Source organism: Rhincodon typus, chromosome 26 (assembly GCF_021869965.1).
Source record: "Rhincodon typus isolate 14 chromosome 26, sRhiTyp1.1, whole genome shotgun sequence".
Taxonomy (NCBI): Eukaryota; Metazoa; Chordata; class Chondrichthyes; order Orectolobiformes; family Rhincodontidae; genus Rhincodon; species Rhincodon typus.
Genome location: NC_063357.1, coordinates 42598758 through 42621527, shown reverse-complemented (window position 1 = coordinate 42621527; position 22770 = coordinate 42598758). Strand labels below are relative to the sequence as shown.

Genomic DNA, 22770 nt, shown 5'->3' with positions numbered 1-22770 from the left:
CCTTCCTCCCACCTATCCCCTCCCCCCACTTCAAGCCACACCCCCATCTCCTACCGACTAACCTCATCCCGCCCCCTTGACCTGTCCGTCCTCCCTGGACTGACCTATCCCCTCCCTAACTCCCCACCTACACTCACCTTTACTGGCTCCATCCCCGCCTCTTCAACCTGTTCGTTTCCTCTCCTCTGTCCATCTTCTATCCACCTCCCACTCTCTCCCTATTTATTTCAGAACCCCCTTCCCCTCTCCCTTTTCTGATGAAGGGTCTAGGCCCGAAACGTCAGCCTTTCTGCTCGGCCTGCTGTGTTCATCCAGCCCTGCAACTTGTTGTAACGGATTCTCCAGCATCTGCAGTTCCTACTATCTCTAGTCCTGGCAACATCCTTGTAGATCTTCTTTGCACACTTTACAGTTTAACTACATCTTTCCTATTACAGGGTGACCAGGACTGGACACAACACTACAAAAGCAGCCTCACCAATGACTTCTACAACTGTAACCTAACGTTCCAACTCCTATTCTCAATGCCTCGACTGATAAAGGCCAGCACACTACTTGTGACCACCCCGTCTACCTGTGACACCACTTTCCACAAACTATGTACCTGTACTCATAGGTCCCTCTGTTCCACAACACTCCTCAGGACCTGTCCATTTACTGTATAAGTCCTACCTTGGTTTGACTTTCCAAAGTGGAACACCTCACACTTATCTGTATTGAATTCCATTTGCCAATTTGCAGTCCACTTCCCCATCTGATCAAGATCCCTCTGTAATTTTTGATAACCTTCCTCGCTATCAACTATAACTACTAATCATGCCTTGTACATTCACATCCAGATCATTTATGTAAATAACAAAGGCACAGTACCGACCCCTGACAAATGCCTTACAAAAGTCCATATAGATAACATCCACTGCCCTACCCTCATCCATCCTCTTGGTTACCTCTTCAGAAAACTCTAAAAAGAGATTGTCAGACATGACTTCTCATGCACAAATTCATGCTGCTTATCCCTAAATCAGACTCGACTGTCCAAATGTTGGTTAGTCTTGTCCCACTTGCCTAGGTGAGTACAGCTCCAACAACACAAGGAGCCTGACACCATCCAGGACAAAGCAGCCTGCTTGATTGATGCCACATCCACAAATATCCACCCTCTCTACAAGTGATGCTCATTGGTGGCTACGTGTACTATCCCCCAAAAGATTCACTGCAGAAATTCACCAAGACTCACCTTCCCAGCTATGACCTAAACATCTAAAAAGGACAGGGGCAGATACATAGGAACACCACCATCCTCAAGTTCCCCTCCAAGCCACTCACTATCCCGACTTGAAAACATATCTCCGTTCCTTTACTGGCACTGGGTCAAAATTCAGGAATTCTTTCGAGGGACACCCACCTCCTCAACCATCTCGTGGATTACAGAGTTTTAAAAAGCCAGCTCACTGCCACCTTCAGAAGGCCAATGAGAGTTGAGTAATAAATATTAATCTAGCCAGCAATGCCCACACCCAATGAGACAAATATGCTGCTAACCCAGAAGACTTGAAGGAAATCAGATATTGCTGATTCTTGAGGACGATAGACCCTAAAACCTGTGGCAAAGACATTCAATATTGAACAATACTTCCATGATAGACAGGAAGCATTTCAGAAATGACAAAATGACATGTTGGAACAGAGGAAATGAACAGCTATAAGGTTGAAGTACAGGCTGCAGCATAGCGCAGCGGTCTGTAGGAACAGTGCTGACTGAACAGAGAATGCATGAAGTAAAAGCAAAAATCTGTGAACAACGCAGAAGCTTTCAATGGAGCATTAAATCAGGCTGAAAAGGGCAATAATATAAAAAACAAGTTGCAGTTCAATTTGAGCATCGCCACTCCTATTGCACAGATTCCATGAAGTGCAGCAAGGAAAAGGAAAAGAACAGGAACTAACATGTTGAAGGGAGAAACTCGTAACCTGGGAAAAATCATGAACACAGATATTTAAAGCAGAAAAGCCACGGATAATTTTAAGAATTAACCAATTGTGGTCAAACATGGATGTTTTATGGAGGTACCATTACAGCTGTTGAAGGCAGGAATTGGAAATCCCCCGTTACTGCCAGCATAACGCAGAAATAATCCACTTAGAGTCACAGAGATGTACAGCATTGAAACAGACCCTTTGGTCCAACTCGCCCATGCTGACCAGATATCTTAAATTAATCTAGTCCCATTTACCAGCAATTACACCATATCCCTCTAAACCCTTCCTTTTATTTAATTTTATTCTAAATTAATGTGAATGGCAGTTATGTACGAGCAACAGTACACACTTTTCACTATATTTTATATTGAATGCACGTGATATTAAAGGATATTCATTTATTCGTTCATGTACCCATCCAGATGCCTTTTAAATGTTGTATTTGTACCAGCCTCCACCACTTCCTCAGGCAGCTCATTCCAAACACACACCACCTTCTGTGTGAAAATATTGCCCCTTAAGTCCCTTTTAAATCTGTCCCCTCTCACCTTACACCTATGCCGTCTAATTTTGGACTCTCCCAACCTGGGGAAAAGACCTTGTCTATTTACACTATCCATGTCCTTCACGATTTTATAAACCTCTGTAAGGTCACCTCCTAGCCTCCGATACTTCAGGGAAAATAGCCCCAGCCTATTCAGCCTCTCCCTATAGCTCAAACCCTCCAACCCTTGCAACATCCCTGTAAATCTTTTCTGAACCCTTTCCAGTTTCACAGCATCATCTTTTTTCATAGCAGGGAGACCAGAATTGCATGCAACATTCCAAAAGTGGCCTAACCAGTGTCCTGTACAGCAGCAACATGACCTCCCAACTCCTATACTCAATACACTGACCGATAAAGGCATGTATACCAAACACCTTCTTCACTATCCTATCTACCTGCAACTCCACTTTCAAGAAACTATAAATCTGCACTCCAATGTCTCTGTTCAGCAACACTTCCCTTGACCTTACCATTAAGTGTACAAGTCCTGCCCTGATTTACCTTTCCAAAATGCAGCATCTCACATTTATCTAAATTAAACTCTGGCCCATCTAATCAAGATCCCATTGTACTCTGATCCCATTGTACTCTGAAGTAACCTTCTTTGCTGTCCACTACACCTCCAATTTTGGTGTCATCTGTAAACTTACTAACCATACCTCCTATGCTCTCATTCAAATCATTTATATAAATGACGAAAAGCAATGGACCCAGCACTGATCCTTGTTGCCACTACTGGTCACAGGCCTCCAGTATGAAAAGTAAGTCTCCCCCACCGCCCTCTGTCTTCTACTTTCGAGCCAGTTCTGTATCGAAACAGCTAGTTCTCCTTGTATTCCATGTGATCTAACCTAGCTAACCAGTCTACAATGAGGAACCTTGTCAAAATGCCTTAATGAAGTCCATATAGATCACATCCACTGCTCTGCCCTCATCAACTCTCTTTGTTACTTCTCCAAAAAAAAAACTGAATTAAGTTTGAGAGACATGATTTCCCATGCACAAAGCCACCCCTAATCAGTCCTTAAGTGTCAAAGAACAGGAAAACCTTCTAGTGCAACACCAAAGCGAGGCAGAACTGCCATTACTGCAAAATAAATATTTTTGTTTTAAGAAAGATGATACAATACCTAATCACATGAGGAAGCCATGGCATCAGGAATAGCATTACCAAGATTTAATTTCAGAGATGGGAGAGAAAGAAAATAAAATTGGACATTCTGGAGTAGAAATTCTTTACTTACAGAATAAATTCGAAACCAAGTACAAAGTCAGAAACTGAATAAATGAAGTGCATACACTCCTGTATACCAGTTGGGAGCATAGCAGAAGATGTATTGCTCGCCAAGGGTGAAAAGCAGCAAGAGGCACATTTGAAAAGATATCGAAAACTTTTGGCAGTTACTTTAACATCATAGCTTTTAAAAATCTTAGAACAAAATGTATCAGAAGGATAGACACCTGAGAAATCCACAGACAATATCTTTAAACGATTTCTACAGTTTTGTGGAGAGACACGACCATGGGGATTTAAGATCAGAATTCAAGAGGAGACTGAATTGTTGTAGATATTACTAATGAGTGAGTCTGTCAGATTTATGGCAGTGCAAAGATTCTAGAGAAAGTCATTCAGATGGTGAGTGAATCAGAGGTTTAGGAGCAACACAGATCAATCCCTGGGGGAAGAGAATCAAAATCGACACAGATCTTTGGAATCCAACAAGTTGGTGAGTGCAGGGGAAATAGGTGAAAGGGATTTGATGTGAATTAAGATATTGGTTTGATTGATCTTAGTTTACAGGGGGTAGAACGGGACAGAACAGCCAGAGGTGAATTGGAATAGTTGGGTTTAGAGATAACAAAGGCATGGATGTGGATTTCAGCAGCAGATAAGCCGAGACAGGACCAAACTTGGACATTGTGAGTACGTTAAGCCTAGAAGTAACCGTGCTCAAACAGGTCACAACAAAGAGCACCAATTGTACAACCTGCATCCAACATGTTTCCTTTTCTAACTTCTTTCCTCCCCTCCAAAAAGAGGGGATCCCAAAATGTTTAATTTCCACACTATGTGAGATGGAGAGGGGGAGAGAAATTCTCCCTCCGAGGATTTAGAGTCTGTGGAATTCTCCTCCCCAGAAATCAGTCATTGAATATTTTTAAGGCTGAGTTGAACAAACTTTTAATAGATAACACTGTCAAGGGTTACAGGGGCAGAGGCTAAAGGAAAGTGATGTTGTAACGACAACCAGATCAGCCATGACTACACTGAATGGTAGGAATGATTAACCTACTCCAGCTTGTAATTGATCTGGTAATGACTTTTCAGGAGGTGGAAATGTTTGGCTTCAGTGGACAGAAGCTCATTTTAGGGTCAAAATTGATACCAAGATTGCCAACAGAAACCAGACGAGGGCACAGATTTAAAAGGGGCAGAAGGACATAGGAAGAGGATGATATCAATTCATCCCCTCAAAAATATCCCATCATTCAAATAGACCACAGCTGATCTTCCTCTCTGCTTTCTCCATCCACCTAACTTCCTCATCTTCATCCCCTGTCCTAATAAAATCCACCAACATCAATGAAGATTGTTCTAGCCTCAGTCGCTTTTGGGAAAAAAAGTGTTAGAAATTTCCACTAAACTGAACAGTCTAGCTCCAGCTGTAAAGGTCTTGTTATGGACTCCATAGATGGTTTCTATTGAAGTTATTCAATCAAATCCTTTAAAAATTGTTTCAAATCCATACAAATAGATCACTGTTTAATATTCGTTCATCAAAGGAATATAAGGTTAATTTACTCAATTTGTCCTTTTAGCATCGAATCATTTTATTGAAATCGGTCTCATCCTCTCCAAGGCCAATATATCCTTCCCGAGATACAGAAATCAGAATTAAATGCAGTACAATAGATCTTTATACAATTATAGCTTAACTTCCAGCTCTTTCCATCCACCCACATTTTGTGTGCCTATCCACAAGGATGTAGAAGAAAGTTGCAGAGAGAGAAATAAAGAGAAAAAAAGACAGAAGTTACACAAAGGGGGAGTTATACAGTAAACACAGATTATAGATAGGATGAGGGGCATAGAGAGAGTGCATGTCAAAGAAATAGATAGGGAGTGGGTAAAAGGAAGAGGCAAGGAAAGGGCAATTGAAAGATCTTTTTGTACATTTTCAACATCCAATGCACAAGAGGAGATTCCTATCAATACAAATAGATCAGGATTTATAAAACTGTCTCACACCCACACAAAGTTAGAAAGGATGTGCTGTGGATATTGTTGGTGCAAATAGAGGTTTGAAGGAGATGGTGAAGTCATTGTTCTTTGTTAGGAATGTAAAATTATCCATTAACATGACCAGCCACCCTCCAAAAACTATCACCTCGTGTGATTCAAGAGTTCAATAAAAACAAAACAGAAAATTAGCAGGCAGAAATAGTGAAGAATTTAACCAAGGGTACAGCCACAAATACATCCGTAATCAGCACTTGGGTCCATTTCAACAATTATCGTAAAACCATTCTTAATTCTACAAATCCATGAAGATGTTTCCTGCATGTTTGGAATATTTCGTTTTGAATGCAGTTAATCTTGTTTCAGGAGAACAATAACCTCAATGTTGATCGGTTCCTGTCTTCTACTGATTCTTAATGTCTATGAGGAGGCGGCGGGGGGGCGAGGAAGGGGAAGTAATTCAATCTGGGGTTAATCCTGTGTGACCTGCGGTTAAGGGCGAATCCCAGCCTCACAGAACTTCAGTCCGCACACAGTTTAAAGAGGTAACTCACCACACATTGTTACAATATCCCACGCTTTTCCCCTCCCGTCCATCCCTGTCAAGGTGGAACTGCATCACAGATGGAGGTAGGCAGCTCTCCCACATTGTAACTATGACTACTGAGACATCATAGCCTTTTCCGCTATCTCGCCTCTTTACAATAAAATAATGGTGTCACGACGCTGCTCGATCTATGTTTACTCACGCCCAGAGCAGGTTCCAGATGTTTGCACTGCTGGCCTCCCGCTCCTGCCAGCTGTTTTTGTCCCAGCGATGACTGGGGCTGGTTAATTTCCTGTACGATGTCCCTGTCAGTTTCAGTTCGGTCCTGCGCACTGCTGGGATGTAAATATTGGCCAGTCTAGGCTTTTGGGGGCGGGTGTTTCTCTCTCTCTCTCACTCACTTAGCACGAAACAGCTGCCTCCTTAATGATATCACAGCTGAGGAATTCGGGGGCAACTGACAAAAAAAAGTTTAATTTGAAACAAAAAGTACTTGCAAAATGCTAAGGGCCAGTGAGTAGTGTTCACCTCAGATGTCATTATAAACGTCTCCCCAGCCGATTCCCAATCTATGTCTGGGTTACCAAAGCAGTTCGTATGGAGCCAGTTCTCTGATGATTCCCATCTCCTGAGACCGACCTATTGATGTATTGGTCATGGTAGAAAGCCATCCTCAGTGTCCAAGCCTTTAGTAAATCGATACAATCCATTAACCAGCTTGTAAAGAGTCACCAAGTGGGACTCATGTCAGATTCCTGATATTGGGGGTAGAATTCCCTGATGTTTCAATAGGCAGGCTTCCAGATTCCCCTGTATTCCTGGTGATTAGATATCTGGCTCAGCCAAGGAGGTCCTGCCGCCCAGTTGTTCCTGGCTATGATCCCAAGAAATCCGGAAAGGAGCGAGGATTCATGGAAATTCGGATTACCCTTCCACCGGGATTGTTGTTTATCAACTTTTATAGTTCCTTTCCCTTTCTTTTGAATATTTCCTAAACACTTTAATAAAAACAATTGGGAACTGGGCAAGTTTTTTTTTGAAAAAGATAGAACTCAATCAGACTCATCCAATCAGGCAGTGGAGAATGTTTCCTTTCTAATTAGCTTCAGGGCGACCAATAATAGGAGTGAGGAAAAATGCCAGGTCAAGTGAGGTCACCTGCCTGAATATGGATCAGAATTGAATGGGTTCTTGTGGCACAGTGGTAGTGTCCTTACCTCTGAGCCAGGAGGTCTGGGTACACATCTCACCTGCTCCAGAGGTGAGTCATAACATTCCTGAACAGGTTGAATAAAAAAAGTCTGGACCAGAATTGCCCTCGCAAGACCACAAATCTTGCCAGCTCAGTGGCTGGTTCTTCAATGTTACAAATGCCTTTCTCTGACTCTTCAATGGGCTTTCATAGAGTGTTGTGATCCAGACTGAAAGCATTAGTCTGAGGACAGGGGGCATCAGTTTGAAGTTTGCGCCATAAATTGTACTGGATGCCAGTCAGTTTGACATTAATGCTGCCAATTAGAAAATCAAAATCCAGGCTAATTGCTCTTGGTTAACATCACATGGCTGAACATGCACCCAGTGGCTAGGAGGACTCAGGTTACATAAAGAGATCATCAACTACTTTTAGTTCATTGGGAATTGATTTGTATTGACTGTTGATATGGAACTGTTTACTGGTTTCCAGAATTCTCTACAGTAACTGAGGTTCACAGGGCAGCTGGTGGACGATGTTCAGTCTGATTGTGGGTTCCCAAACATGGCTGCACTTTTTGGGTATTCTGTTTGGAATATAGCATGGCTTAGAGAAAGAAGTCACACTGAGAAAGACAAGCTGCTGAAAGCGGGAGGAGGATGAGGACATACTCTCAGGGCATTGAGGGAACAGTTCTCCTATTTGAATCTCAGCTAGGAATAATGTGTATGATATCTACACTTAAAGGAAATTCTCATCAAAATTTAATACCTGGTTTAACCTCAGGGTGAGGCAAAGGTGACATAGCTAGTCACACTGAAAGTGAGCATGAACTTTATACGTCAGAATCCTTGCAACATCTTACAGCTGTCATTCACTGATTTATAAGAATGGTCACTGAAGTTCTATCCCAGGAACACAGAATACATTCCATCCCTTCCCGTCAGAGAAAAGCAAACTGACTGAACGTGTAGCTCTGTGGAATTTGCAGATTTCCTCATCGTGCAGGGTATCATCAATTAGATAGACGTCGTTTTGTGGCTGACAAAGATGAACCCTGAGATGTACGGCAATTAAAAGGAATCCCACTTCCTCAACATCCAGTGGGTGCATGATCATAGATGTGAAACATGTAGCATAAAATACCAGCTGCAGTCATGCTGTCTTCATCAGGTAGCAGCCAGTATACCATCTGTATCAGAGACAAACAAAAGTGTAGTACTTGCAACAGAGGCTAACCCTTCTACAATAGAACCGACAGACGTGTGGGCAGTGTGCAGGTGACAAAAGTCAGGCTGCATACAAAATATAAGAGCAGACAATTGGGAGCTTAGACAACACCACCATTGCTTGAAACATTCTGGGGTGACCTGCAAAACCTGACAGAGCATGTATCAAGATATGTGGTCTCCTGCATGCTGTACAAACATGGGGTAATGAGATTGTGATCTGAAAAGAAAGAATGTGCGGGGTCAGCAGGATGAGATGAGAGAATGATAGTAAGGAGGATGCTCATTTGGAGAGCTGGCATGCCACATTCAGCTGAATGGCCTCCCTCTACACTGTAACAATTGTGTGTGTCTGTGAGGGTACTTGTCACCAACTGTACAACAACCAGCTGAGAAGGAAAAAGGGACGAAGTATCCAAAACAGCCCCTTTCTGGCCAGGCCTTAACCCTTGACAGCTGTACCTTTATGATACATTTTGGGTCCTATGGCATAAAATAGTGCAGCGTAGAAGGAGGTCTTTCAGCCAATTGAATCTGTGCTAGTTCTTTCCAAGAGAAATCTCATCAGCCCTACCACCAATATTCCCTCGAAGCTGTGTGGGTGTAAGGTTCTGCACATGCTGATTTCGGATATCCTTGCCACAAAAAGGCCCCAGAGGTCCATGCACCAAAAACAAATTAGAGGGAGTATTGCCTATCCCAATGTATTCTTTCCTCTTTTGTTTTTCTGGTTGATATTAATTTGAATGTGTATCCACCACTGTGTCAGGGACAGCATACATTCCAAATACTAACCGCTGTTTCTGTAAAATTATTTCCTCTTGTTGCCTCTGATTCCTTTGCCAATCAACTTATGAAATTAAATCTGGGCCATCTGATTATCAGTCCTTCAGCTGTTGGAAACAGTTTCTGTTTATTCTGTCTGAATTCTTCATAATTTTATACATACCCATCAAATCCTGAACAGTTTTAAATATGCTCAGCAAAGATTCTTTGATTTTGTACTTTGTCTCTACTTATGACTACCTTCAAAAATGCAAGTTTCAACACAATACAATTTACAACAACTTTGTCAGACAATTGCACACAACTTGGTTCTTCATATCATGTAACCAACTCCACTTCTTTGAACCTAGCCTTATGCCAAAATTTTTGAGGGGTCTTAAGATTTTCTTGAGGGCTATTTATTGGTTTTCAGATTAACTTACTGGACATAATATTTAAATTGACACAAGATAATTAACATAAGTTATCAATAAAAGTTTTTGTTGAAAATAATTAACGAGACGCTTCTTCATAAAAAAAGTCAGTGCCCTTGACTAATGAATTTGCGACTAATGAATTTGCAACTAATGAATTTCTGTTGCATATATTTAAAGCTGGATCATTTTAACCAGGCAGTCGCTACCCTTTTTACCACATCTCAGATCGCAATCTCACATTTAAATTTAACAACTGACACATTGTTCATTATAATAGTATCCATTACAACTTCCCTATGTAATAGGTACTAAACATATGCAGCCTTAAGCTAGATATTCCACATTCATTTGTGAGGAATTCATTACCTTCATTATTCATTCAATTATTTTATTTTTGCCTAATTCTCAGTTGGTTGACAAGTTTAAAACCCTTCTGTCTTCTTTGGAGCCCTCTCTTTCCGCTTCCCACTTGCAACTTCCTTCATCTCCTCCATCTTCCAGCCTCTTTCTTCCCTCTATTTCTATCCCAGTCCCCAGAAGCAAGCAGCACTCCTAGACCCAACAGGCAGCAATTCCTGGAACTGGCTCTCAGAAACACCCAAGGCCTGTATCCAAGAATCTTTGTAAGGGCCAGCTCCTGGCAACAATCCCAAGACCTAGGCCCAGTTGACTGTAATCCCAGCCATACAGTTACTGCAGTTACTTACCAGCCCAACTGTTCCCCTAATCACAGGTTGGTTTATCTCTTCTGTTTGGCTGCTGATAGGCTCATTAGTGAGCCTTTGTGTGCAAAAGGCTTGGACAAGTGTGTGAGAGAGCTAAATGTTTGATTGAAGGAGGCTGGTCCTCACAGACTCTCTCTTGCTTTCTTGCCTGCTGAGTCAACTTTGTCCTGATTAGTCACCAATGGGCAATGCTGCCTCCCTACTTCTCACTCCCCCGCCGAAGGCAACAGTCCAGTGATCAGCAGTGTAACCTCCCTGTTCTCCCCGCTATTCTTCTCCTGGTCCTTGCTGCCATTGGTTCAGCCGACCGTGAATACAATCCCAACTCTCCATCCACTAACTATCCTACTGACCTCTATTACTGACCTCCACAGCATCTGCTCAGCCATAATACAACAATAAAAGCATTACAAATGTATAAATCAGATCTTGCTGTATTGAATCCAAGCATTAACTCGTCACACATTGCCTTATTTTCTGGATTCTTTTCCCAACGCTCCTACACAAAGTGACTGCAGCCTGACTGCTGACTCCTGTTGGGGAGAACTCCAGGCAGCCTCAAAGGATACCCTCATTCAACTCTGGCTCAAGAAGGATGGATTGGCTGAGAGACAACAACCAGGGCTCTGGCAGTGTGGCAGCGACGGGACCATGATTGCTGTCATCCTGAGAGGACAGGAGGCTGTGTTCCATAGGGCCACTGGCACTCCCCTGGGATGGCACCTCTCCCATCCTGGTGACCTGCTGGAGAACAGATTACTGATTGGCTGTGGGAGCCTGCATCCAATCCCATTTTGCTTGCTGATAGGCCCAACTCCTGCTTTTATCACTATTTGATCATTTTCATGCCTATTGAAGACTTTTGGATTCACATTTTTCTTAGCTGCCAGTCTCTTCTGATACTCTGTCTTTGCTTCACTCATTTGTTCTTTCTTTAATTTGCCTCTAAATCTCTTCTATTCACCTTAGTTTTTAATCAATGTAGACTGCTGTACTAAGTTCGTACAGACTCTTCCATGGTCCTTGACTTGGCAAAGTGTACTAAGTACTTCATTTTGCACACTTATCTGTGTTCCTCCATAGCCAGACCCATCAGAGTCCTCATTTGGGATCTGTGCAGCAGAACCCAGATATGACCCTGCCTTCTATGGAGCTGGGAATTATGCTGTCCCAGGCCCCTGCCCTGGACACTTACACTCACTGATTCACCACAGAAATCCTGCCTCTAGACTATCTTATAAAGTGCCTGCAGTGTCGTCCTGCTCTTCTACCACTGCCTGACTAGGTGGCACTGTTTACAGATCTAGGGAGAAAGGGTGGGGTCATGGTGAGGGCAGTGGGGGGGTCATACCATGTAGTTTATGAATCAGGAGAGATTTTAGAATGAGGCGGAAGTGAAACATGAGAAAAAAAAAATACAGGGGGAGAATTTTACTGGAACCCAGGAGGTGGCATCCTGGCTGGTAAAATTACAGACAGGTAGTCAAATTGACTCCCCACCAAGATCCCACCACTGGGGCATTTTACCGGGGCAGGGGCAGTATCTGACAGGTTTCTCACCTAAAAACAGGCAACGAGTAAATTAAAACATTCCAATTGTCCATTAATGACCATTTTATCAGGGTCTCAGCATTTTGTTCATGGGTGACTGAATCCTCCACTCCTTCCCCACAGGTTTGAAAGCCTCCAGCTGATTGGAGGAAGCCTCCAACCAGCAGCCTCAGGGACAGGAAGTTCTTCATTCAGAGAGCGTACTGAGCGCATGGAAGGAAACTCCGGGTGGGGATGCTGGCCTCTGATTGGATCCACTGTTCTCAGGAGGCAGGCCTTAGATGAATCTCATCTCGTCCTAATGCCTTATCAACTTTAGAGTTCGGACAGCCTATCCAATACTCCCACTTTATCAATGTTGAACTCCGACTGTCATGATCTGGGTGGTATCAACTCCATAGTAAAGAAAGATGCAAAGAATTCATTATATACCTCAGCCCTGCTCCTGCCCCCATGTGTAATTCCTCATTTTGGTCTCTAATCAGCCCCATCCTTGCTTTTACCACCTTTTAACTACTTTGATGCCCATTGAAGACTTGTGGATCACTTTTTACGTTAGCTGCCAGTCCATTCCTATACTCTCTCTTTGCTTCTCTTATTTCATTTTTCAATTTCCCTTCTGAACCTTCCATATCCACCTGGGATCTCAGCTGTAGCATCCATCCAATAAGTAGGTACATGCCATCTTCTTACTCATGATTTCTTATGTCATCCAGGGAGCTTTGGATTTATTTGTCCTACATTTCCCTAATTGGGAATATATTTTGACTTCGGTGATGATGTATAATAGGTTTCTGAAAGCTGTCTTCAGCTCTGTTGCCACCTTGCCACTATTATTGACAATGTGCAAATATACAAGAATATAAATGAACTGGTAAATTCACAAATGTAAGTTTCTTATTTATAAGTTGGCAACAGTTGGGAGAGTAATTTCAAAGACTTAGTCTACTCTGTCATCTTGTACTACATTGGACGTTGAAATTGCTTTAAACCTGACTGGAGATTAAAATTAAAGATCTTTTGGAATCCATGTTACATCCATGAATCCACTGACCCTTCCTCAATACAGTTTGATTTTGTGTTTTTCTATTGCATATTTGAGTAAAGGTTCTTTTAGTTTATCTACTACTAATGTTAAAACAATTGACCTATAGTTTTTTCGATGTGTTCTTTCTCCCTTTTTATATACAGCTATCACATTAACCACCCACTCATCAGAGAGGCACAGAACTGTTACAGCACTAAGTGACCTTGTAGAAGTTTATAAAATCATGAGGGACATGCATAGGGTGAATAGCCAAGGTATTTTACCCTGGGGTAAGGGAGTCCAAAACTGGAGGGCATAGGTTTAAACTAAGAGGGAAAAGACTTAAAAGTGACCTAATGGGCAACTTTTTTATGCAGAGAGTTATGCGTGTATGGAATGAGCTGCCAGAGGAAGTGGTGGAGACTGGTACAATTACAAGATTTAGAAGGCATCTGGATGGTGTATGAAAAGGAAAGGTTTGGAGGGATATGGGCTAAATGCTGGCAAGTGGGACTAGATTAATTTAGGATATCTGATTGGCATGGACAAGTTGGACCAAAGGGTCTGTTTTCATGTTGTACATCTCTATGACTCTATGACTCTAAAGGAGGCCATTCAGCCTGTTGTGTCTGTGTTGCCTCTATGAATGAGCAGTTTGCCCAGTGCCACTTCTGTGTCTTCGTCCCATAGTCCTGCATATTCTTCCTTTCCAGATACATTCCAATTCTCTCACAAAACCCTTATTTGAACATGCCTCCACTGCACTTTCAGGTAGTGCATTCCAGACCTTATCCACTCGCTGTGAGAACAAGTTTTTCTTCATGTCTCCATTGCTTATTTTGGTAATTATTTTTCATCTTTGTCTTCTTGTTCTTGATCCTTCCAATGATGGGAATTGTTTCTCTTTATCTATTCAGTCTAGATCCTGAATGATTGTGAATACCTAGGTCAAATCTCCTTTCAGTTTTCTCTTCCCCAAAGAAAACAGTCCTAACTTTTCCAATCTATTTTTGCAACTGAACTTTCTCATCACTGGAACCATTCTTGTCAATCTTTTCTGCAGTCTCTCTAATGCCTTCCCATTCTTTTTAAAGAGCAGCATCCAGAACCAGATGTAATATTCCAGCTGAGACCAAAACAATGTTTTATACAGGTTTATCATTAGCTGGGTGCTCTCATACTCTATGCTGTTATTGATAAAATCCAAGATACTATATGATTTCTTAACTGTATCCTTAGCCTGACCTACCACTTTCAATGACTTTCAATGATACACATGCCTGTATATGCCCAGGTCTCTCTACTGCACTTTAAATTTTTACACTCGATTGTACATTGTCTTTTGATATTCTTCCGACCAAAATGAATCACTTCACATCTCTTTACATTAAATTCCATCTGTCATTTGTCTGCCCATTCTACCAACTTGTCAATGCCCTTTTGAAGTTCTACACTATCTTCCTCACAGTTTACAATGCTTCTAAGTTGTGAATCTTCTGCAAAAATTGAAATTGTGCCTATACATCAAGGTCTAGATCACTGATACATCTTGAGAAGAGCACTGGTTCCAACACTGACTCCTACAAACCTATCCCCACTGCCTGAAAAAAACCCATGAAACAATACTCTGTTTCTAGTCCTGCAGCCAATTTCCTATCCATGTTACTACTGTCCCTTGTATTCCATGAGCTGTAACTTTGCTTTCAAGTCTGTTGGACAGCTTTGTATCAAATGTCTTTTAGAAATTCACGTACATCGCATCAACAGTATTATTCTCATCAACCTTCACTGTTGCTTCATCGAAAAATTCCAAGAAAGTTAAAAACAATTTGCTCTTAAATCCAATCTGGGCTTTCCTTCACTAACCTGCATTTGCCCAAATGACATTTAATTTTGTCCCATATTAATGCCAAGAGTATTCAAGTCAGAGATAGACTTTTCATCGGTAAGGGAATCAAAGTTATGGTGATAAAGCAGGAGAGTGGAGTTGAGGATTATCAGATCAGCCACAAACTCATTAAATGAATGGTAGAGCACACCCAATGGGCTGAATAGTCTACTTCTGCTCCTCTTCCGCCACTTTGTGTGCTTCTTTGAACAAGCATCAATGTAATGTACTTGGACCAGGATTTTAATCCTCTGTATGTTTGGTTTGATTATTTATCAGTTTTATCAAATATCTCCATTTGTTACCTGAAATATCGTTATACATTCTTGACTTCTAATGTCATGAACTGAAGGACTCCCTGGCAAATACTGAAGCAAAGTAATTTCTTTGATATTTCTTCCACTATGCTGTCAACACCTGAGTTTATTGTGTATTCCTACAGAGTGAGCAACGTGGCTGGAAAATAGGTCACAGGTTAAACTATGACCTTTTAACCATTGTGCTATAAATCCAGTGTTGTACAAGGCATCTCCACATGCATTCCTCTTGAACCTAACCTGCCCAGTGGGACACTGCCAGCATCAGATTTGTCACTTGCTTTAACTTCAACTGTGACATCAGCAAAGAGTAAATATAAGCTCCCAGTCTGATTGTGTCAGTTTCCCACCACGTAGCTGACATTAAACTTACCCCCCTGGACCTATCATAGCCACAGTCAAATAGTAGGGCCATCAGATTTCATTATTAACTTTTTAAAGTGTCATGCTGGATCAACAAATACAATACAACAAATTATATAATAATGCTTCATGTATCTTTCATTCATATCAATCTGTTCTCTGAATCCAATTAGAATTCTTTAGAAGGTTTAGAGGAGAAGTCTTTATACTGACAACAGGGACATCATAGAGTTTCCTCTCATTGCAGCTTATTCCTCAAAAGAATTAACTTTTGGACCAGACAATACCTAGAACAGTTACCTGTATCAGCAGGGGATGTGACCCTATCACACAATCATGGAATTGTTATGGTGCAGAAGGAGGCCATTTGGCTGCACTGGCTCATTCAATGAGCCTCATTAGTAAGTGTCAATCTCCTGGCTGTTCTCCCATATTCCTGCAAACTATTTTTATCCAAATAATCATCCAAATCCTCTTGAATGCCTCAATTGAACCTATATCCAGCACAATTCCAGGCAGCGCAATCGAAACCCAAATTACTCGCTGAGTGAAAATGTTTTTCCTCTCTTCACTCTTGCTTCTGTTGCAGATCACTTTGAATCTATGTCCTCTTCTTCTTGTTCCTGTTACAGCTTTTCCCTTTCTACTCTATCCAGCCTACTTGAGGTTTTGAAAACTTCTATCAAACCTCCTCTTAGCCGCCTTCTCACGAAGGAGAACAGTCCCAACTTCTTCAATCACTAAAGTTCCTCATCCTTGGAACCAGTTTTGTAAATCACTTCTGCAATCTGTGCAATGCATCCACATCCTTCCTATAATGTGGCTTCCACAACTGTACACAAGAAACCTTCACTCAAGGGCATCTGGGCAAGTATCTAACCTCTACACCACTATACTAAGATAATCTTTTAGTCTTAGCTTAATTTATTGCGCTTTTTCTCCCAGACTCAGAAAGCTAATGGTACAAGTCTCACTTCAGAAACTTTGAGCATAAAATCTAAACTAACACATTAGCTCAGCACAAGACATTTCTGTACCCATGAAGACGGCCTCAACTGTGATCTTGGGTTCATGCTGCAGTACAGGTGACACCACCATACTGTTTTGTATCTTTAAAATCTTCCTTACTGTCCTGTTTTGACAGCATCACCTTGATAAATTGTTATGATCTCTTTACCTTCATTAGTTTGTACAGTTTTGAATTTTCCAGTCATTTAGTTTGTCTGCAGCACCACATCATTTTTAATTTTTTGTAAATATCCCTCTGTCTCATTTAATCGGATTAAAGGTCATCCCTTCTCTGGGTATTCAGCTTTTGACACTTTACTCACTTGGTCACCTGCAGAGACTTATTATCTGATACTCTACTCACACCGGTTGTATGATATTTTGATCTCTCTGCCCTTGATCTCTCTGCCTGTAAACTCTGGGTCTATGTTCCCTGCTCTCTAACTGCACCTAATAAAGGGGCTGTGCTCCAAAACCTTGTGTGATTTCAAATAGATCTGTTGGACTATAACCTGGTGTCATGTGACTTTTGACTTTGTCCAGAGAATATAGCGCTAGCCAATTCAGTCTGTCTTCACACATTAGTCCTGCCATCCCAGGAATCAGTCTGGCTAATCTTCGTTGCACTCCTTCCAGGGCTAGAACATTCTTCCTGAGGTAAGGGTAGTCAATGGTTGCACAGAGTTGTGAAAGGTTGTATTGGATTTGGGTGACCTATGGTTGTTTGTGATGATTTGGGATGCAAAGCTTTTGTTCTATATGGCCAAATATAATACAGAGGTTTACTGGACAGCAATAGAGTCATAGAGTTTTTACAGCATGGGCAAAGGCCCTCCAGCCCAATGTTGCATGCCTATGTTATTAGAACCTTAACTGCTCAACAAATTATAAGGTCAAAAATCACACGACGCCAGGTTGTAGTCCAACAGGTTTATTTGAAGACACAAGCTTTCAGAGTCTTACTCCTTCTTTAGGTGTCAGTTAGAGAGGTGGCATCAGACACAGAATTTATAAGCAAAAGATCAAAGGGTCATAGAACTGATGTGAATGTGTTGAACAAACCTATAACCTGGTATTGTGTGATTTTTGGCCTTGTCCTCCCCAGTGCAATACCCGCACCTCCACATCATGGTCATCAAATTATAAATCATCTGATGACTACAAGGGCAACACCTAATCCTAAAACTTGAACTTTCTTGCTCCTGATACACAGGCATTTTAATTTTCTCTCTTTGTTTCATACAGGAACTTTTCTGAATGGAGCATGATTCAGAGTTTCCATGACATTGTTTGGAGCAGTACATACACAGCCCAACACTACAGGTGCTGGGATAGAGGATATCCTGAAGGGCTCTATAGAATGTGGAAAATATTTTATATGTGACCGTGACCTTAGCTGGGAAGAGAAGCGGTTTTCACTTTACCTCATAGAGCATTGTTCTTGGATTGAATTATTTTACATTTACATGATATTCCTCATGTTCCCAAAATATGCAATGAACCACAAATTGACATCTACACTTAATGCTAAAATAAAATATTTTTCTTACTCTTCCTTAGTGTGTGGCTCAAAAAGTGCCTGTAAGGCTGGATTTCAGACCTGCCAAGGTGGTGAAATTCAAGGGAAAAATCTCTGGGTTACCATCTAAATGTAAGGAATGAAAAATGTTCATTCTGAATGTCAACAGTCATATCGAATCAGGAAGGCACAAACAACGAAATGAAAATTGACACAAAAATTGGTGATGTTGTGATTGTGAGGAGGTTGGTCTCAGGCTACAGCCTGATATTGACCAGCTGTAAATTGGGCAGAGCAACAGCAGATGGAATTTAATCCTGATAAGTGTGATGTATTTTGGGAGATCTAATAAGGGAAGGCTATACACAATGAGTGGTAGGTCCTTGGAGAGTCCCGAGGAACAAAGGGACTTTGGTATACAGGCCCATAGATTCCTGAAGGAGTCAGCACAGGTAGGAAGGGTGATGAAGAAGGCAATCATTAGCTTGGGCATAGAATATTGAAGCAAGTACAACCTTATAAAACATTGGTAGGCTACAGATGGAATGCTGAGTGCAGTGCTGGTCTGTCAGAAGGACATGAATGCACTGGAGATGGTGTAGAGGAGATTCTCCAGGATGTTGCCTGGGATGAAAAGTCTCAGTTATGAGGAGAGACTGGATAGCCTGGGTTTGTTTTCCTTGGAGCAGAGGAGGCTGAGGGGGAATCTGATTGAGGGATACTAAATTATGAGAGGCATAGAAGAATAGATTGTGAGAATCTTTTCACCATGGCAGACATAGAGTCATAGAGTAATACAGCGTGGAAACAGGCCCTTCGGCCCAAACAGGTCCATGCTGACCATGGTGTACGCTCTGCTAGTTCCAATTGCTGGCATTTGGTCCATACCCCTCTAATCCCATCCATGTACCTATCTAAATGTTTTTTTAATGTGCTGTTGTACCTGCTTCAATCACTTTCTCTGGCAGCCCATTCCATATACGCACAACTCTGCATGAAGAAGTTGCCCCTCAGGTCCTTATATCTATCCCCTCTCACCTTAAACCTATGCCCTCTAGTTTCCAATTCCCCATCCTTGGGAAAAAGACTATTTGAATTCATCCTATCTATGCCCTTCATGAATTTATAGACCTCGATAAGGTCACCCCTCATTCTCCTACGTTCCAAGGAATAAAGTCCTATCCTGGCCAACCTCTCCCTACAACTCAAGCCTACTAGTCCTGGCAACATCCTCACAAATCTTCTTTGCATACTTCCCAGTTTAAATATGTATTTCCAGAGTGACCAAAACTGTACACAATACTCTAAGTGCGGCCTCACCAACGATTTATACAACTGTAACATAATGTCCCAACTCCTATACTCCTATACTGTACATGTCTAAGACAAGAGGGTGTAAGTTTAAGATGAGGAATAAGTAGTTTAGAGGAGATCTGAGAATTTTCCTTTCACCCAGAGGGTGATAGAAATGTGGAATGTGCTGCCTGAGATGGTGGTGGAGGCAGGTACTCTTGCAACATAAACATCTGGATGAGCACTTAAAATGTCAGGGCACAGTAGACTATGGACCTAAATGTGATTAGTGCAGTTTGGTGTTTTTTGGTCAGCATAGAAACAGTAGGTTGAAGGGCCTGTTTCAATGGTGCATGACTCTACAAATTCTATAATAATGACTCTATATTTTAGATCTGAAGTAAAAAAAAAATGACACAGTGATGATGACCAGAAGTATATTCTGATCTTCTTCTCAATGCAACTGACTTAACAAAAGCAGAAAATGCTGGAAATACACAGCAGGGCTAAAACTAAACTGTGACAAAACTTTCACTCCTAAAACATTAACCAGCGGTCTTCTCTCTGAATGTATCTTCAGCTTTCAGTGAGACAGAGACTGCACCATCTTTTTGATTCAAATTCAACATATAGGTTTTCATTCTGATGTCTAATATGTGAAGATTTTGAAGGTCTGTTAAGGTTTATTTTCTTCAATATCAAAATCAATTTAAATATTTGAATGGATGTAGGTTCAATTGAGGAATTCAAAAAGGCATTGGCTTGTCATCAGAACTCTGTGCAGGGTTACAGGGAGAAGGCTGGAAATGGCACTCAGTGAGCTACTCATTTGAAGATCTGGCACTGTCACAATGGGCTGAATGGCCTATTTCTGTACAGTAATAATTCTGTCATTCTATGATTGTAGAAAGAAAGACAGAAATTCTCAACATTTCTGTCAATGTAAGATAGCAATTAATAAATCAAATAAGATTCATGAGGGCATCTTTGTTCAGAGAGCAGTGAGAAGGTGGAACTCATGATGACAACAGTAGTTGAGGGGAAAAGTTACACTTTATGAAAATTAGAGGAAAAACAGAATTGAAGGAAATGTTGATAGGATGAGGTAAAGTCAAGAAGGAGAAGTTTGTGTGTTTCTCAGCTGTAAATTCAACATAATACTTGGTATTTTTTTATAAACAGAGTTTCTGACGTGTCATTTCTAATGGTTGACTTCCTAGTCCGTGATATTTGTGGTCCTGTTCACCAAGTTGAAGAGATGACCTTGTCACATCAAGGGCTGCTCTGTCTTTCTCACTCATGACACTAGAAGTACTTTGCTATTTTCTCATTTGTTTACACAAACTTTCCATTTAAAGCAGGCTTGTGGCCTAGTAAGCATGGGAATAAAAGACACATGTCAAGTTGTGAAATCATCAATTGCCAATACATTGTAATCCCATTTCCCAGCATCAGTGTTCTGACTGAGGAGAATTGTGATAGCTCCTACAAAGGTCACAGTCAGACAACAGAACAGTGTTCTGTAATATGCAGGAGACTCCCAACAGATTGAGGGGTGATTTACACAACAGGATCCCATTGCATGAAGAGAGATTACACAGCAAATCACAATGCACAGACGAATCTCTTATAGGGAGAAAAATATATACGTAAACAGGGTGTATTACACAAAGGAATCCCAATGTATGGCCAAATGTCTTACAAGTGCTTCACTGCACCAGGGAACTGGCTTCAATTTCAGCCTTGGGTGACTGTCTATGGAGTCTGTATGTTCTCCCTGTGTCTGCGTGGGTTTCCTCCAGGTGGTCTAGTTTCCTACCACAGTCTAAAGACGTGCAAATTAAGTGGATTAGCCATGCTAAATTATCTGTAGTATTCAGGGATATGCAGGCTAAGTGGATTAAATGTGATAAACATGAGGTTACAGGGATAAGGTACAGGGCTGAGTCTGAGTGGGAGCTATTCGAAGTGTCAGTGCAGACGTGATGGGCTGAATGGCCTCTTTCTGCACTGTAGGGATCCTATGATTCTACAAGTAACTACAGCAGTGCTTTACACAGAAGGATCCCAATGTGAGTGCATTACATAGAGAATAGGAGCAGGAGTAGGCCATGTGGCCCTTTGAGCCTGGTCTGCCATTCAGTATGATCATGGCTGATCATCCAGTTCAAAAGCCTTTTCCCAGTGGCCTCCCCGACCCCGTCCATAAACTTTGACCCCTTTAGTCACATATCGAACTCCTTCTTGAAATCATACAATGTTTTGGCCAAAGAGTCCCATAGAACTGAAAGATGGATTACACAGAGGATCCCAGACAGTAAGGGAGTGTGTCGTACAGTGGAAGTATTATGACTTGATGCATCTATTACACAAGGACCCAATGAATGATGCAGCTGATGATCAACCAAGCGCGAGGGGTCAACCTGTGTATTTACGCAGGGAAGCCATATCCTCCCTATGTGGTAAAAGATTGCAAGGGTTTACAGGATGAACCATGTAACAATTATTTCCCCTGAGATTTGTTTGAGAACTCATGGTATTAATGGAACCACATGCTGTCCCTGTACTCACTGTGACAATCTGACTTGTGTGCACAAAATGAAATTTATATAAAGCAACATCATGTCTGCAGTTATCTCCATCAAATCTCCAGTAAGGTCTTGCTTCAGGCAAGTTAGCAAGGCTGTAGTGGAAAGTTCAACACACCACTGGTATAACATCCAAATGTTTTGCTGTGATTATCCGACTCTCAGGGTGAAATTCAAGGAAGGTCAGAGGAGATTGAGAGACGATGTCAAATCTTTGTAATCCAAACCCTCACATCTGAGAGATAGGAAGCTGCCACTTCATCTAATCACAGAAAAGTGCAGCACAGAAAAGGGTCATGAAAGGTTAATTTGTGAGAACAAGATTTGTCAGCTTGTAATCTCAAATATAAAAGATTGAGAGTTGATCTAATTGAGGCAGTTAAATGCTAAAATGTGGGATTATCCAGAAAAAGGTGACACAATCCTAGCATCAGATGCTGGTCATTTCAGAATGAAATCAGGAAGAAAATTTAAAACAAAGGACAGTGGAAATCTTAAGCTCTCCCCCAAAAATCTGTGGATGCAGGAAGTCACTTGTTACTTGTAAGGGTTA

At 41.5% G+C, this 22770-nt stretch overlaps 1 protein-coding gene across 1 annotated transcript in view; it reads right to left on the bottom strand.

Moving 5' to 3' along the window:
* Nucleotides 1–7207, bottom strand: part of LOC109915327 (SH2B adapter protein 2) — a 125375-nt gene extending 118168 nt beyond the window's left edge. Inside the window, exon 1 of the mRNA XM_048612402.1 lies at nt 6518–7207. The gene's annotated coding sequence lies outside the window, so the exon portion shown is untranslated. The remainder of the gene's footprint in view (nt 1–6517) is intronic.
* Between the last annotated feature and the right edge of the window lie 15563 nt (nt 7208–22770).